Genomic DNA, 19,139 nt, shown 5'->3' with positions numbered 1-19,139 from the left:
TGTAAAAAACATTTTAGATTTAAAGTTACCTTTATTCACCACTGTGAAGTCATGATAAGACTTGAGAAAGGCTGGGCAAAGCTAGTTAAAAAATAACAAGCAGATGGTAGATAAAGGTAAGTGATGGTACTAGAAACTCTTTGTGCAAGGCACACATCCTGGAACAAGAACAATGTACAGACAAGAAATTGCAGAGACAGCGTAGAACCTATCAGAATGTAACACGACCTGTAGATACTGAATATACCCCTAGAGTAACCAATGAGCTTGTAACTAATAATTTTGTATATACTCGCTTTTACTATAAATGTAACCCCACAGATACAATCCGGGTCGCTCTCCTGTGTGGGGCGGCCCTGGCCGGCCAGTCTGTTTTTTAACCTCTTGAGCAGGAAAATAAATTTTGGACCTTGTTTTTGTACCCGCTTGCTGTGCCCATCTCATCCTTTAGATTCTGGACCCTTACAATTTGGGGGCTTGTCTGGGATCTAATGGCGAAACGGCACTCTGTGAATGATCTTCCAGAGGTAAGTCAGTACTATTTATTGTTTACCAGAGCTCCGTCTGTAGGGTCAAAGAGAAGAAACTGGACGCAGTATTGCTTCCCAGAGCCGAGTCAGTGCAGGGATGCCCCACCACTCCCTGGAGGGAGAGGATAGCGGTTTACCCCGATCCCCTCCCGCTCTGAGTCTGTCTTGGTCTCTGTCAGTTTTGAACTTGCATTTCTGTTTTCAGTCGTTGACACGTCAAGATTGCCGGATTATTAGATATAGTTTGCTTATCGGTTGTCTGATTTTTCTGTGTTGTCTCATAGTTTTTGAAATGGGTCAAAGTAAAAGCAAAAAGGCGGCAACGCCACTAGAGTTGGTCACGCAGCATTTCAAAGATTATCAGACACGGGCTGCGTCATCAGGAGATAGAGTTTATGTAGGAAAATTGAAAATATTTTGCCAACTCGAGTGACCAACATTCCAGACAGGCTGGCCACCTGAAGGAACGTTCACCCTCGCCCAAATTTATTTGAACCAAGAAAAGGTGTTCGATAACCACCCGGACCAAATTCCTTATATTGTAGCGTGGCGCTATCTAGTGGAGGAGCCACCCTCGTGGTTAAAACCCCACTTACCTCCCACTAACCAAACTGTCTCTCTCCCTTTGAGGCAAGCTCTGCCAAAGTGGGAGAAGGTAAAAACAGAATTGAAGCCCGTTTTGTCTCCACCAGAAGATGAAACTGATTTACCCCCTCCATATCCAAACTGAAATCAGAATCTGGGAAATAATCAAGGGCGGGAAGAACTCCTAAGTCCTCCCAAAACACAGTTTGGGTCAGTTTACAACCTCCAAGTAGACCATGAGGCAGTATCCCAATCGGAACCTGGCTCATCGTCATCAGGATTGTACCCGTCCTTACTGAAATAGAAGCCCAATGAGCCTGATCGATCCGTAACACCCTCAGCACCAATGATACCGCTTAGAGAGGTAGTGCTGCCGGAGGGCAGGGGACCCCCATACATGATTTATGCCCACTTCTCATCCTCAGACATTTATAATTGGAAGCAGCAACACAAACCCTTTTCAAAGAACCACAAAATCTCATTCGGCTTCTCGAAACTGTTTTTCTTACACATCAGCCCACCTGGGTTGATATTCAGCAACTGTTAATGGCTCTCTTTACTGCGGAAGAGAGAGATCGTATATTAAGGGAAACCCATAAAGAAGCAGCTGAGAGAACAGGGCAGCAACTGGATGTCCACCAGTTGGAAGAACTCTGTCCCAAGGAACCTGAACACAGCAGAAGATTTGGCACCTCAGGTGGGACCCTCTCTGACCGGCTGCAGGACCCTCTCTGGTGGCAAATCCCTGTATCTTGCCAACCAATTAAAAGATCAATTGTGGTTTACCATACTGGATTTGAAGGATGCCTTCTTCTGCTTGATATTGGCTGAAGAAAGCAAAAAGGTGACTTGCCTTTGAATGGGAAAACCCTGGAACTGGTAGTAAAACACAACTAACCTGAACAGTACTGCCTCAAACTATTAAGAACAGCTGAACTATTTTTGAGAAGCAGCTGGCTCGAGACCTGGAAACGTGGGACTGGAACCCTGCTACAGTATGTGATCTCCTGAGAGTTACACAAACAGAGGAGGACTGTGAGCAAGGACCATAAGTCTATTGAACTTTTGGACTGAGCAGGTATCAGGTCTTTCAGCAGAAGGCCCAGCCTATGCAGCGACAACTTACCTTGGATTCGAGATCTCCAGAGGACACAGACAGCCCAAAAGGAAGCTATTTGCTGCACACTCATGCCAGGAATGGTAAAGGAACTCTGAACCTTTCTGGGAATGACAGGTTGGTGTTTATGGATATATAACTCTGGAGTCTTAGTGAAACCATTGTATGAACCATTGAAAGAATATCCAATGGGATCATCAAGATTGGTTGGACTGGGAGGCAAGAAGGGCATTTGAACAATTAAAGCTCACAAAAGACGGGATGGCCCTGGGGGTGCTGACACAGCAGCTAGGCCCCTGTAAAAAGGGCTGTAGCCTACTTCTCCAAACAATTAGATGATGTAAGCAAGGGATGGCCTGGATGCCTACAGGCAGTTGCAGCTGTAGTTGTGAATATACAAGAAGCCCGAAAATTCACTATGGGCCAAAAATGACTGTCATGGTGTCACACACAGTCTCAGCGGTGTTGGACCAGAAAGGTCACTGGCTTTCCTACCCCTAGATTTTTGAAGTATCAAGCCATATTGGTAGAGCAAGATGATGTGAATATAATCACCACTAACACTGTAAATCCAGCATCTTTCCTTAGTGGAGCTTCTTCAGAACCAGTGATACATGACTGCCTGAAGACGGTGGAGACAGTATGCTCCAGCTGCCTGGATCTAAAAGAAAAGCCTCTTATGGATGCGGAAGATTCCTGGTACACTGATGGAAGCAGCTTTGTGAAGCAAGGACATCGCAAGGCTGGATATGCAGTGGCTACCACCAGAGAAGTGATCGAGGCCAGACCATTACCCCAGGAACATCAGCCCAGAAAGCTGAAATAATCGCCTTAACTCAAGCACTGGAATTAGCAAAAGGAAGGAAGATAAATATATGGACAGATTCAAAATACGTCTTTGGAGTAGTGCATGCTCATGGTGCTACATGGAAAGAGCAAGGACTCCTTACTGCCCAAGGAAAACACATTAAACATGCAACAGAAATCCTAAAGCTGCTGGAAGCTGTAAATCTTCCAGAAGAAGTGGCTATCACACACTACAAAGGTCACCAGAGAGGTAATACTGGCCGGAAAATTGGTAACAAATTGGCAGGAGATTGTGAGGCCAGGATGGCCGCAGAAAAAGGCAGAAGTATTATCTGCTTTGATTCCAGACGGTAAACTTCAAATCCCTGATTCTGATTTAAAATTGGATAAATAATCTTCAAGGGAAGATATAAAATTGATTATCAATATGGCAGGAAGAGAAGTAGATAATGGGTGATTTTATGTTCCAGATGGACAAATAATAATGCCATCAGGAGTGCTATGGAAATTGGTCTTAGAGGAGTTACAAATGAAACAAAAAAAACCAAACCAACAACCAAACAGCAAAGAAAATAAAAAAACACAAGCTGCATGGCCTAGAGGTTTAAGATCAACCTATACATCCTTTTACACCTGGGGATGAGTTTTTCTGTTAAAGATTTTACAGGAAAACCACTGGGAAAACAGTGGAATGGACCGTATGAAGTATTGTTAACAGCCTACGCAGCAATCAAGATGAAAGAACTTGGATCAAGTGAAGAAAATCACCTACCAGTCAGTGGACAACAGAACGCTTAACACCTTTAAAAATTAAGGCTAACTAAAGTGAACTGTAAAGATGAAAATAAATTGTTAATATTATTGTTAATGTGTCCATTAAGAGAAGCCTTATTTTCCCATAAGTTGGATGCCTCTATAAACATTTGGGGAAAACTTGCTTGTATAATATACAATAGTATGGCCTTTTTAACTCCATATAAGAGTGGGAGGGTATAGATATTTCTTAGTTAAATTTCAAGCTCCTAAACTTGCCCTGGTTGAAACAATCTTTTCTCAGTGTTATAGCATTGGGACTATCAGTTTTGTTAACCTGTATAGTGTTTCAATGTACATTTTGGTGTTGTCAGTGAACAGTAGAAGGTTATTAGAGATGGAAAAGAAATCAGATCAGACACGCAGTAGAGTCAGGAAAAAATTAAAGACAGCCTCTTACGCAGAGAAAAAGACAGGAATCCGGAACTTGGTATGAGCATGTGTTTAACTGGTGCCCCTGGATAACGTCACTCATAACAGTGCTAGCAGGACCCCTCATACTACTTCTATTATCATTATTAATAGGACCATGCCTGATAAATGCCCTCATGAGATTCATGCAGAATCGAATTGGAGCAGTAAAAATGTTAGTGTAACGGACACAATACAACCCCGTCTATACCAAAAACAAGGAGTCAAAAAGTTGACTCAATCTCAAAGAAAAGGGGGGAATGTGAAGGCCATCATGATAAGACTTGAGAAAGGCTGGGCAAAGCTAGTTAAAAAATAACAAGCAGATGGTAGATAAAGGTAAGTGGTGGTACTAGAAACTCTTTGTGCAAGGCACACATCCTGGAACAAAAACAATGTACAGACAAGAAATTGCAGAGACAGCGTAGAACCTATCAGAATGTAACACGACCTGTAGATACTGAATATACCCCTAGAGTAACCAATGAGCTTGTAACTAATAATTTTGTATATACTCACTTTTACTATACATGTAACCCCACAGATACAACCGGGGTCGCTCTCCTGTGTGGGGCGGCCCTGGCTGGCCAGTCTGTTTTTTAACCTCTTGAGCAGGAAAATAAATTTTGGACCTTGTTTTTGTACCCGCTTGCCGTGCCCATCTCGTCCTTTAGATTCTGGACCCTCACAACCACAACTGTGATCTCACCAAAAGCTAAATATAATCCATATGGATATATTATATGCCAAATAATTCAAAAACCCTAAATATTTTGAAGAAATTTGAAACAGCTGTCATTGCCACCTGCCTAAATTTCACTAGGACATTTATGACTTTATGGCTGTCATCCCAAATTTTTTAATGTGGAGCTTTGGGATTAGAATTGCCTATTCTTTCATTCTTTATACTCTCTTATTTACAGTTTTTGAGCATAGTAAAAACACACAATGTTGCCTTGTTTACCTTGTATTATGCTATATATTGCAATATTTAGCACAGAGAATTTCATCATAGTGAGAAGAAAATTAGATGGAAACCACTTACAAACAGAACCAATGTGGAAGTGTAACACATTTGTGTCTGTATCACCACGGTTTTATTCAAGCATCTTGCCAATGTGTTATTTTTGAGTAATGAGATGCCTTATAATGCCTCAAAAGAAGTGAAGGTGACAGTGGTCTCAGGAAAAAACATTAGTAGTACTAACGAGCTAAAGTGCCTGTACTGCTCCATTAACCTGCAACAATACAATGAGCTTGCTCTGGTGAGCTCAGGCTGTGCCACTGACAGTGGACAATCCCAGCAGAATTCACATTAAAGGAAGAATGAGTGGAAGGCATTATTATTTCCATAGTACTAGAAATCCCCAGGAATGACCTAGCCAAATGAGATGCCCAGGAAGAAATTGATAAATAGCTGATCTTGCAATAGTATATTAATTCTCTTGAAAGTATTGCTGACATTAAATAGATTGAGATACTTCTACAATGAAGATGACAACAAGTAAGTGTGGATGAACTGGTCATGGCAGATCTGCCAAAGACTTTGTTTTGATATAAGAAACAAATTCTGCACAGCATCTATGAGTGACTGACATAGGGTGGTAGAGATAAAGCAGGGGAAATTGTCTTTGCTTAACATTACCAAGGAGCAACACCAGGACCCAAGGTATGGCAACATTAGAATGCAGACTCCTCTATGCATTAGGTCAAATCGTATCATCTGCAGGTTCTCATGTTGGTGATGAGCGTGGAGTTAATCTGACTATTGTGTAGTTGTTGATAGTAAAGTTACACTAGGTGGCATAGTGTGTCACTCCATTTACACTTTGAAACATCACAGAAAGCCAGAATATCAATTAATTCTCACTGCAAGTGTTCCTATCTAAATTTCTTTAAGAAAGGAGTGGTGAAGAGCCCCTCCAGTTGGCTGACCTCACTGGAGAGGGACAGTAGTCATCAGCTGATATGCAACATCTATGACAGAAAAAAGAAAATGTAACTGGGAAAAGTCACAATAAATAATCATCGTTCTGCTGGAATGAAAAAGTCTGTTCAAGCAATTGTGGCCATTGCTCACAAAAGGTTGGGAACATGTTTGCCGCGGCCATGAAATTTTGTCATTTTCCGGATTCCTTACAATCTCCTAAGCCAGCTAAGTGGATTTTGCTTTCTGAAAACAAGTAATTAACAACGAGAGAGCAAATCTAGATGTATCAATCTGGAGTTGAATACTAGATGAAGGTAAATGAGGAAAAAAACTTCTAGATCAGAAGCTAGGAAATTGTGATGTATTTGTGGCAAGCAACTTAGCCAGTATCACATACAGATAACAATCTAACACAAGTGACTTAAAATACATTGTCATTTAAGGTAACAAAACCAAAGAAAACAAAAAAAACCCAAACAAACAAAACAAAAAACCCCAAACAAACAGATAATTGCTCAACTCTAATCACCTGTAAGAATAAACAATAATAAGCATAGTAAAAGTAAATCCTAAGTGCATTATGTGAAGCTAGTCAACTGAGATCACATAAACGGGCTTTGCATCCAGCATTTTTAACATCTGAAAATGTCTTTGTGCAGACAGAAGCATTGTCCAAGTTGGTGCTAGAGAGAATAGACACATGTATTCTTCTGTCCTTGCATAGAAGTTTCGACTAGTTAATGGTTAAAACTTTTACTTTAAATTAGCTTGAAAGTAATTTAAGACTAAAAGACTTTTTCTGCATAAAGAAAAAATTACAGCATTCAAATCTGGTAGAGGCTTTAAGGTCAGTATTTTACCTCATTCCACAAACCAGCAAGCATGAGACCAACACAGGTGGTATTATTGACTCTACCTTTCAGGAAGGACATAACAGGAAGAAAAAAGGGGTAGGGAACATGAATTTGAACACTCAACAGAGCATAACATGCAAAGTACCCACAGCTTTATTTAAGCCAGGACTCTCCAGCAGCATATAGGAGACTTCCAGCTCTGAAAATAGACTCTGAATTCTTCACTTACCATAGGTTAAGGGAACTAAAAAGGCAAGCCTTCAGATTTCTCTTAAGTAACTTTGCTGTTCTCTGTTATTGCCTGATACCATATTCTATGGCTGCTGCATTAGAGGGTTATAACTATAGCAGTTAAATAAGAACAAGTGATCTCAGTATTGGAGGCTTAACTGCTGTCAGCCTGAAATTGTTTTCCTAGACTCTCAGGAGTCTGCCGTTAAAGCCTACAAGATTAAGATGCTTATATCCCACAGAACTGCCACAAGGACAAGACATCTACTTCTATGGGTTCCACAGGAAATTCCACATAATTTCTTTCCACTTAGAGATTAGATTTTTAACCTATAAAGGTAGTACTGCAGTTAAAAAGTTGCAGATATTATTTTGTGTTTCAGTAGTAATAAGCACAGAAATCTGAATAAAATATGCAGGCACCTTTGTCTTGAACGTTAGTTATCTATAGAAATGAAAAGAAGATAGATTGGCAAACAGTACTGCATCCTCCTTCACCTGCACCATTCAGGTGTGACACCATCACAAATACACTCTTCAGTTTAATGCTGGGAAAATGGTGAGGCTTCAAGAATGAAGGCTTTGAGACTGACTGACCTAGAAGTGTAATGATGTGCAATACGCCTGTCATAGATATTATGTCAGTGTAATTAAATTGGAAAATGTAATTACTCTAGCATCTCAAGTAAATTTGTGAATTATTTTAATTTATACCTATCCAAAGGCAACATAACAGTCTACTAAATAGGAATGGTAAGTATTTGCCCTTTGCATTGGTTTACAGGTCTTCGCCAGGTGTTGTCAGTGTAGAATTAGGTACACAGACTTAAACTTAACTATCCTTTTGGGACACTGCTAATTCATCTGTGAGAGGTATGATTCATTTGTGGAGAGCACATATTTCCAAGTGAATTTAGTCCAGATCATCAGAAATGTGTACTTGAAGTTTAGTGAACATGATACAGTGTGGTAATCAACTTGCATTGTCTGCAAAATGAAGACAAGACTTGAATGAAGACCTTGGAATTTAAAAATTTAAAATGTTTAAAAATGTAAGTGCTTTTCATTGCAAGTAAAATGAACATCAATCAATGGTGGTAACTCCTTATACATTTAAGGACAAAACAATTGTTTTAGATGGACAGAAATGAACCCATATGATGTTTCACCTGCATCTAATAAGGTAGTACCAGGCTGTTAACAAATTGTGACCTTCATAAGTTTTTTTATGATGCTTTACTTACACTCCCAGATTTATCAAGAGAAGGTTTCCCAATTCATCTGCCAGTGTATGGATTTGTTCCAATATTTAACTTTCTGAGAGACTGCAGCTTTGTTGCCTGTTGGGAAAGGACCTGGAGTTCACTGCAGTTATATTTCAGGCCATTTATTTGTTATAACTTCCTGTTACTTCTGGAATGGAAACCAGTATGTAATTATTGACAATTAAAGTTTAAAAAGCAGGCCAAACAAATACCATGAAAGAAAAGCAGTTCAGGTAAGAGTTCCAAGCATATCAGGAAGGCATCTGAAACCCACCCTATAGAGAAGAGGTAAAGAAAAACAAATGCTCCTTCCCATTGAAGCAGAACTTTGAGTTGGAGCGTTCAGCTTACAAGAAATACCTTGTTAGTGATTTAGGGCAAGGACATCTCTGAACTTAATTCAGCTTTCTCAGGCTTTTCAAACTTCCCATGTAGATACATGGTACATATCAGCATACCGAGCTTAAGGTTTTTTTGGGTGAGATATAGTTATACTATGAACGTATTCAAATAAACCTTAAAAGTTATATGTGAAATAACAACCAATGTAGTTCTACTGTTTGGCAGGCAAAATAAACTTCGGGTGCCAGTCCCCACATTTCAGGAAAAATTTTAATTGCAGTCATATAATTTCCAGTGTTCCCTGGGATATCATTGTTTTAACATTTTACTTACATGAGATATTATTTGTATAAACCTTCTATATTCTTGTCCTTACTACCACTCAACTGTATGGTAATAAGATTACACCCTTCTTTTCACTGATGGGTCTTTCAGGTTTGTACTCTCATGTGTATGCATGTGTGTGTGTGTTTGTGTGTGTTGGGAACATAAGTAGTATCAGCCAAGTAGCCAAGGTCTCTGCCCAACTGTCATTAGGATTTCTAAGTCAGACAGAAGCAGAGTTCTAAGGCAGGCTCTGGACAGAAGCATTCTTGAAGTGCAACTTCAAGAATAATGCGGGTTAGACTTTAAAATTAATTTAAAGCACCTGCTTTTACCTTGGGTTTGCACACAACTTGGATGTAAGGTGGGTCTGGTGTGAAGTGTATGTTCAGGCCTGTGCTAGAAATACAGTGCAATATATTCACTGCAACTATAGTTTAGTAGGTTTACCCTATATATTTTCCTTCATGGTTATTTTTGTTCTCATTTCCTTTTTTATATTATATTTTTCATTCATAATGATAAACTGGCAAGCTCTTATAAAAGTTAATCTCCTGTTAGCTTTGTAACTTCCATGTTAATCTCTTGTTAGCTTTGCTGCTTGTATTCCTGGAACCAATTTGCATTCCCTAATCCAGAGCTGAATCTCTTTGCTCTGAGTACTTACTTCTGAATGGGCATGTATTTTTTAAATAATTAGCTGAAGGATTCTCCCCATAGAACTTAACACAAATTGAAGACATTTTCTGTAAGCTAGTGTTTAAATGGCTTTCAAGCCAACTATGATTTCTTTCTGATTTATCTATTCATCTGGGAACAGATAAACCATATGTTTATGATTTTTAAAACTAACTCTCAGCTCTCATTCTAGCACAGTATTTTTGAGAAGCTTTAGTGCTTGCAAAAGGATTTCAGCAAAATTATGGGCCTTCTTCCATCTGACTTTTGCAATTCTAGACACAAAACTGTAAGGTAGGTAGGTAGAGCTGGACTTGTGAATATCTTCCTTTCCCTGGGATCCTCAAGAGGCACAGATCTGCTCCCTTTTTTGTACAGTAGCCATTCTTTCACCTCGAAAAAGGGATGTGACCACTGCAGTCACCCACTGAGGCTATTTGGTTTGTAAATAGATTCTTACAAACTAAAGTAACTCTACCTTGTGTAGCTAAATGAGGAGTTCCTAAATATGCCCAGGATTTCTATCTCCTATTCTTTCCTCCCCAGTAACTGTGACAATAGGAGCTCAGTTGTATTACCACAGAGATTATATCAATCTTAAAAACCAGATAAAATCATTTTTTCCCACTGACCATTTTGGTTTTAAGAATTCTGGCAACATTACTCCCAGTTATCTATGGTACAACATAAATTAGACACATTTTTTATCATAAATGAATATATTTGTATTGAAAACTTTTAAGCTCCATTCTTTCCTTTCTTTTTGGGCACCTCTTCAGTACTGTACTTTTCATTCCTATTTTAGCACACTCTCCAAAATAGGCAAAGAACCAAATTGTTGTAAAGCTCTTGTAACCAAGTATAAGACATCTCACTTATTCTACAGTTCTCAGTTTTATCTACATTGTGGTTTATCAATTCTTAGTATAGCATTGTTGCTTAGACACACTTAATTTCTACCAAGAGCTATTAAACAGTCACTATTCTCATTTGTAAATTTATGTAATGAATGATTCTAAGCTACATATTACAAAAACATAAATTTAAATAAATGCAGTCAGAAAAAATATTATTTTCAGCAACTGGCTACCAAAAGAAAGGTATATTTTACATTTGTTTGACACATCTGACTGCAAACAAATGTATTAGTGCTAAGTGAACTCCACTTAGCCATAGGTTACATTCAAAGGTATCTTCCTGTATGAGTCCATGTAAGTCAGAACACCATGGCACAGGACAGAGGTTGAGGAGTTTGGATTGGTTACCAGGACCAAAAGTTACCATAAACCCTTAAATTATTTTATGTGGAACAGAAATCCTACTGAGTACAGTACTGAATCACCATTATCTTTGTGAAGACAAAGAAACTTGGATACATGGCCTGTGTATGGGATTGTAATGTACCTCTGACAGGCTGAAGGAATTTTCTTGGGTGTTAGGAGTGGCGTCAGAGTCTGCTAACTGAAGAAAAGAAACTAGAAACCAAACCAATCATGTATGTCTTGTTTTACTTTCCTGTATCTCTTTGCAAATATAATTGATTTCATGAGCTTGGCTTTTCACTGTAGCAAATTTACTTCGCTTTTACATCAGAGAATTCCAGATACTGTCAGTGATTTCAGGGGAGCCCTGAAGTCACAGGAATTTCAATCTCTAGGAAGTGATAGGTCTAAACGGCGAGACTGGTCTATCCTGACATGCCTAGCACAAGGTCAGAATTCCCTACTGGCTTCTCAGGGCTCCAAAGGCCAATTGGAGGCTGGTATCACAGAGAACTATTTAAGGAGAAGTAAAATTTGAGAGAAACTATTAGCTAAAATCTCCTGGCACTGCAGCAGATCAATGAGGCCATTGGTGGAACATCTGACAGACTATTTGAAGAAAATATCACCTTAAGTCGTGACCTAACATGTAGTTTTTTATGTTTATGTTCTAGGTGGACTACTACACAGAAAAGCTGGCCAGCAGTCCATGCAACTACAACGAAGACATACAACCATTCACTTTTGCTCTTACTATCTGGAGTCCAAAATGTAGTTTATCAAATTTGTATGCTAATATCATGTTGATTTCTTACTTTATTGCATTGACTGCAGAGCGGACATATACCTAGAGAATTTTTCAAAATCCTCTGGCACGATAGACTGTTGTGGAGGCTTCTCCAGGCCAGCACTGCACTGAGGCTCTGTGGCACACAGCTCACAGCTGTGAAGCCAGATTAGTTTATGTGTCCTCACATCACTTGCATCGCTGTGATTACAGCCAATGCACACAAAAGTAGTGTTCAGATGTTTTACACTCACAGGGTGGATATGTTCTTACAATACAATACTGTATTAGCACTCACAAGAGTTTTTTTTTAAAAGAAAAATTAACCCAAAAGGGCAAAAATATTAACATACCTCATGATATTGGAGACAGTAACAACAGAGAGAAGGTTAGTTTATTGGATTATCTAGAAATTATACTTTTTATATTTCTATGTGTATGAGAAATTATATTACTTAGGAGAAATATAATTTGAGCTGATTAAATTAATTAGGCTGCTGGGATTCATTTTTCAAATAGTTCTATCCTTTTCACTCTTTTGTAACCCTAAATTGTGACTAAACCATCATGTTAACATAGAGCTGAAGAGCACTAGCATTCCATATTTTTCGAATACTCCCTAATTGGGAGAGATGATTCAATCTAAGATTCCTGTTAAAGTGCTTAGTAAAGAGTGTGGGTTTTTTTAATCTACATAATAACAAAAGCATGACATGACAGCTAACTTAAGTTCAGTCAAGAAATTTACAGTCAGTTGTTTGTTTAAAAATTAGGTCCAGGTCTTTCCTTATATAGCAAAAGGATATTGCAAGACTATTCTACAATGCTGTATTTTTGCCGATTAAATTGTTTCACAGTGTATGGTGATACCTCATCTGCCAATGTAAGATTCATTGCCTGTCTTTTAATTAAACTGTTAAAGAATGATGGGTTATACTAGATTGTGAGAATACTGCTCATATTTTACTAGTTACAGTCCACTTCTAAAACATTAGATGTAAAAGCTGATTTGAAGCCTATGAACATTTAAAGTATAATGTCTTTTTGGGTTTTAATCCAAATGCATCTTTTCTGCACAGATAGCATTTTCTTTATATACTCTGTCTGGATGTTAAATATCTATGTAAATTAGATACTAATTTTTATATAGGCAGAAATAAAGAATATAGTTATGTCAGAACCAGCCATATGTTCTCAGGCATAATTGTTTCATTCAAGTAATTGTATCTATTCATACCAATTAAACAATCATTGCAGTGTAAATGGTAAATATGGAACATATGACATTTGCCTGTGTTAATTTTTATTGTGAGCAGAGATTTCAGGAACTTAAACATATTGGTTCTGTAGGCCTGCTTATCTCACCCAAATCATGACAAAACTTTTTATTTTAATGCTCTATATAGCTACCTGAAAGTAACGAGGATGATGTCAGTCTCGTATTCCAAGTAGGAAGTGATAGGATGAGAGGAAATGGCCTCAAGTGCATCAGGTAAGGCTTAGATTGAATATTAGGAAAAATTTTTTCACCGAAAGGGTTGTCAAGAATTGGAACAGACTGCCCAGGGAAGTGGTTGAGTCAACACCCCAGAAGTATTTAAAAGAGGTATAGATGTTGTACTGAAGGATGTGGTTTTGTGGGGGACTTGACAGGGTTAGGTTTACAGTTGGATTTGATGATCTCAAGAGTCTTTTCCAACCTAAATGATTCTATGATTATTTGATTGACTGAATTTTAAAAAATGAAGGAACAGTAGTTATTCCTTCCTGCAGTTCTTTTTCTTCTACTTCATCTGAATAAAATTTATCACAGATTCTGTCCTATGTTTCCTTATATATCACAGTACTCATAAAATTCAATTGCTTGGCAAGGAACTTGTAAGTAGTACTTAGTGAACCAGCACATATAAGAAGTTTTGTAAATTGAGGCAAATGTTAGGAAATTATGACTACAATCTGAATGAAACAAAACAAGACCAACATTCCTTGCTTAATCAACCATTTTTAAATATTTGTGGTGATGTTTTTGTCAAGAATAATTGATTTTGATATACCGTTTTGGACAGTTTTTACAAATAAAATCAAGCGAGTAATTTTAGTTTGTATAAATGTCTTTGAGCCACTGTCAAATTTGACAATGTCAAATGTCCTATTCTTCCCTCACTTCCCTCTGAAACAGCAATATAAGTCAGCTTTAAAATATTATATGTGCGAATTAAGTGTTAAAAAATTATCCATATGCAGGTTAGAAGACTGCCTTGTGATAGCTTGAAAGGCTTGTTCACTGGAGGAAAATTCTTTTTTGTAGTATGACTATTAAATATCTTTCAGTGTTCAAAGAAAGCTGAAATTATTTCAGAATTACAAAACAAATGTTCTAGTGGGAGACATTCATAGCTTCTAAACAAAGCTGCCATCCCAACAGTATCATCTGCCAGTCTTCCCATTTGGAAATGTCTCCTGAAGACTTCCAAGAGGGCAACTTAGACCTGCCTCCAGTGAAAGTTTTCAAGTTTTTCTCTAAATTGGAGAGATATAGATTTAATGTGGCACAGTCGACCTAAGGGAGGAAAGAGATGTCAGCCAGAGGAACCTGGACAGACTGGAGAGGTGGATCTGTTTGAACCTCATGAAGTTCAACAAGGGCAGGTGCAAGGTCCTGCACCTGGGTTTGGGCAATCCCAACCACAAATGCTGGCTGGGCAGACAATGGATTGACAGTAGCCCTGAAGAGAAGGACCTGAGGGTGCTGGTAGATGAGAAGTTCAACATGAGCTGGCATTGTGCACTTGTAGCTCAGAAAGCAAACTCTATCCTAGGCTGCATCACAAGAAGTATGGCCAGCAAATCAAGAGAGCTGATTCTCATCCTGTAATCCGCTCTCATGAGACCTGACCTGGCGTACTGCCTTTGGTTCTGGAGTCTTCAGCAAAGGAAGGACATGGATCTGTTAGAGGGAGTTCAGTGGAGGACCACGAAGATGATCAGAGGGCTGAAGCACATCCCATATGAGGACAGGCTGAGAGAGTTGTGTTTGTTTAGCATAGAGAAGAGAAAGCTCCAGGGAGACCTTATAGTAGCCTTGCAGTACATGGAGGAGACCTACGGAAAAGCAAGGGAGGGGCTCTTTTTCAGGGAGTATAGTGACAGAATGAGGGATAATGCCTTTAAGATGAAAAAGGGTAAATTTAGATTAGATATTAGGAAGAATTTTTTTACTGTGAGGGTGGTAAGGCACTGGAACAGGTTGGCTAGAGAAGCTGTGGACGCCTCAACCCTGGAGGTGTCAAGGCCAGGTTGGATGAGACTTAGAGCAACCTGATCTAGTAGGAGATGTCCCTGCGCGTGACAGGGGATTTGGAACTGGATTATCTTTAAGGTCCATTCCAACTCAAACCATTCTATGATTCTATGAAATAAGTAGGTATCGTCCAAAATCTCTCTCATATTAAATACAAAGTAGGAGGCACCAGTAGTTTGAAATATGTGACCTTTTAGGAACAATAGTATTAAAAGTAGTAATAGTTGAAGCCTAAGAAATCCAGTGTCATTTTTTTTCCACAGTAGAATCATAGAATTATAGAATAGTTTGGGTTGGAAGAGACCTTAAAGATCATCTAGTTCCAACCTCCCTGCCAGCTCTGTTCTGCTCCCTTGTCCCTGAGGACCATATCCCAAGGGGTCCTACTGACTAACTGCTTGAAGAGCTGGAAGTTTGCTTTTTCAGAGCAAACTTCAGTAAGTTTGAATTGATTTCTATGAGGAATAAATATACATGGGGGTGAAAAAGAAGTAGTTTAGAAAATTAGAATATTTTACTCTAATTATTATAGGTCATTAAAATGTTTCCATTACCTTCACTTAATATACGATGTTTAAAATGATGTTTATATACCTGATGAATATCATAATTTACATATTCATGTTGTTGCTTACTTCATTAAGTAAAATATTTAAGATAATAAATCTCACAAAAATCTTTTCCTCCAAAAATGTCATATGCTAAAAGCTTCAAAGTGTGTATTGCCTGAGAGATACATCCTACTCTAAGTTACCATGATTTGTTTCTGTCTTGCTAGAATAATTTGATTTTTCTAGGTCATGGGCAGAGCTATTGGAAGCTGGAACTTATCATTTTAATTAAAACAACAAACAGTACAGAGGAGTTTCTTACAGAGCAGAAACCTGCCTCCTCCTTGAAGATCTTTGGGTCTTTTTCTAGGATCATGTATTGCCTATGAATACAAGGTCTATCCATTTCTCATAAAATTAATCTAGGGCCTTTTATTGTATTTTCATTCATTGCACACTCTCTAGAGAAAACTGCGCCTTTCAGACTCACACAAAGCACTCTGAAAGTGATGAGTACTAAAAAGGGGCAATTAAAAATTTGTGTACTGACAGTGTTCACTTAAGAATACAGTTAGATGAATGTATGTTAATTCACCCTTAATACAATTCCTTAAGCTATTATTTATAAGTGAAATGTTGCTATCACAGCTGACTAACTCTGTAATGGCTTATTTAAAGAGATTAAACCCTTATTTTTAATTTCAGGTGATATTCTTCTCACCTGTACTGATTAAAAATTGCTTTAACAATTTTTGATAGTTTTGATAAACCCACAATAAATCAACAACACTCACTGGTCATTAAATTATATTCTTTCGACTAATCAAACATTAAGTTGCTCTTCCATGAAAAGTACACAATCAGAACTGGTGTTTAAAACAAATATTTAGTATCTTCAAATAACAGCATTTCAATACTCTATTACAATTACTATTAGAACAGATTAAACCTTATTCTGTGCAATAAAAAAGACTCATTATTGACGCAGAAATGATGTACATTTGTCTTAACTTCCTAGAGAAGTAATAACTAGCACTCTCAAAGGTGTCATTTTTATATAACCTTTCCACTGGGAAATATGTAGAAGAGATTGTTACTGAAATAAGCACCTGTGCTGCTTGATTTGGAATTTTTCATACTCTTCCCTTTTCATTTGTTAATGAGATATTTATACCTAAGACTACTAAGCATTTTACATCTTTAATCGTGATGATCCTGAAAACATAGTAAAAAAATGGCCTGTGAGCTTCATGTGCTGCTCTACACACCTAAATTAGCACCTGCCATGACATTTATGAAGACAATGATTGAAACTGGGACTATATTTTTTCAGTACTTAAATTTTTACACACCAGTATTGTTGATGTATGCTTGTATCTTTTCTTCAAGCTTAAAAGTATTTGTATGATATTATAGATGACACACCACTGCTTACAGACAAGGTGACTTCTAGAAAAAGACTAGCCAAAACCATGTTAAACAACCAGACAATAACAAGGTTTGTAACAGGGCTAAGAAACCAATCTAAACCTGAATCCACTCAAAATACAGCTATGAAGAAAAGATCCTACTATAAAACCATTCATAATAATAATATGCACAGAAAAAAGAGGGGCACGCTGCACTGATACTTTCATGACAGATATAAGCTCTGCCTGCTTACAAATTTTTATTGCACTTAGTATCTTACCAGCGTTATTTACCTGCTTCTAATTTTTTTTCCAGCTTCCTCCATTTCTTTGTAAAATGTTCCTTTTGGAGTCCCAGGAGATACTTGCATGGTGTTTCTTAGTGCCCAACAGTTTGAACAACCCCTGGAGGTCTAAATAACATCCGTGTTGCTTATACCCCAATATCTCTGTCCTACAGCTGAACTATGAAAGCCTGAGAGTTGTTAACAAAGGTCGAGGGCTCTAAATAGAACTACTTGTGTTTTATCAATGAGTGCAAAATCAGAGAAATCAGTAATCTAATCTGAGATTTGGTTATACTTTCAAGCAGAAGAAACCATATTGCTGATATACACTTATATACATCTACATATTTATTTATAACTTTAAGTATAATATGTACTAAGAAAATTCTTGGATGTGTTTAGATTGCTGTCTTAGTTACACTGAATATATGGATTATTCTATTCTGTGTATGAGTCTATTTATTTAACATAACATGCAATGCATTCGTCATAATAATATGAAATAAATATATGAACAAAGCAAAAAATAAAGTCTGCAAACCAAGAGATATTTAAATGTATGGTGTGGTGGTGTGGATGCAAATAATTTTATTGTTCAATTCCATCTAGTATTTTTTTGTATAATATTTCTTGGAATCGTAGTTGAAGTCAGTGAAATAGGAAATTAGAAGTATTTACATCACTTGAATTTTATACATAAATAAGTTTAATAGAATTAAATGTAATGAAAAATACCAAAGTGGAGACAGCATGAGGTTTTGTAGTCAATCTGGTTTCACGGCACTTAGCTTTTGTATTGTTAAGGGGGAATAAAGCATGATAATAAAAGTTATGTGCAACAGCAAACACAGCATGTTTTGTTGAAAGTACTATAGCTGTATTCCCAAAGAAAGGATCATTGCCTTGTTGAGAAAGAAAATACGCAAAAATTGTTAGTGTGGTTTTAGTTCAAGAAGACATTGTCAGAATTACCAGCTTGGCCCACTGTTGCCTTTAATTTGTTTAGCAATTTATATTTTTTTAAAAGGAACGCTCACTTTATAGACTGATAAGCTTGGAATGCTGACAGGCAGCTAGATAGTTTTATCTTCTTTACTGAGAGTAAACAAAGTCTAGAACAGGTGTCAGCAACTGCTACGCTACTGCTAACCATACACCATGAGCAGATTTTTTTTCTAAAGGAATGCATTAGGATCCGTGTTCTGCCAAAACCCAAGAGCCTCAGTATCCTAAGAGGCACATTTTTGAGAGGTAATAGTCCTGTTAACGACAGCAACTGATTAATGGCAACTTGCCTTTCTAGAAGGCAGCATCTCCCAGCAACTCTTAAGTTTTCTTTTGCATGCTTCATCTTTGATAGGAGAAAGAAAAAAGTATAACTCAGTACACCACCCTTCAGAACCGACTTGGGTGTGATATGCCTCATTGGTTAGAGAGAGAGATCAATGAGGCATGAATGAAAAAGAGCTCTCTGAAGGCTGAGGGCTGAAATCCAGAAGAGGAAACATTATTCCATTTGATTGGAGAAATAAATCCATCTTTCAGCATTGAAGTTTGCAACTTCTGACCTGTGACTGTTTAATGACCATACAAAAATAATAAAAGATTAGCTTTAAGGAACTGTGTTTGACCAAAAGTTTGTAATCTTTCCTATT

This window comes from Phaenicophaeus curvirostris, chromosome 4 (assembly GCF_032191515.1).
Source record: "Phaenicophaeus curvirostris isolate KB17595 chromosome 4, BPBGC_Pcur_1.0, whole genome shotgun sequence".
NCBI classification, from domain to species: Eukaryota; Metazoa; Chordata; class Aves; order Cuculiformes; family Cuculidae; genus Phaenicophaeus; species Phaenicophaeus curvirostris.
Note: the sequence above shows the minus strand (reverse complement) of the source record.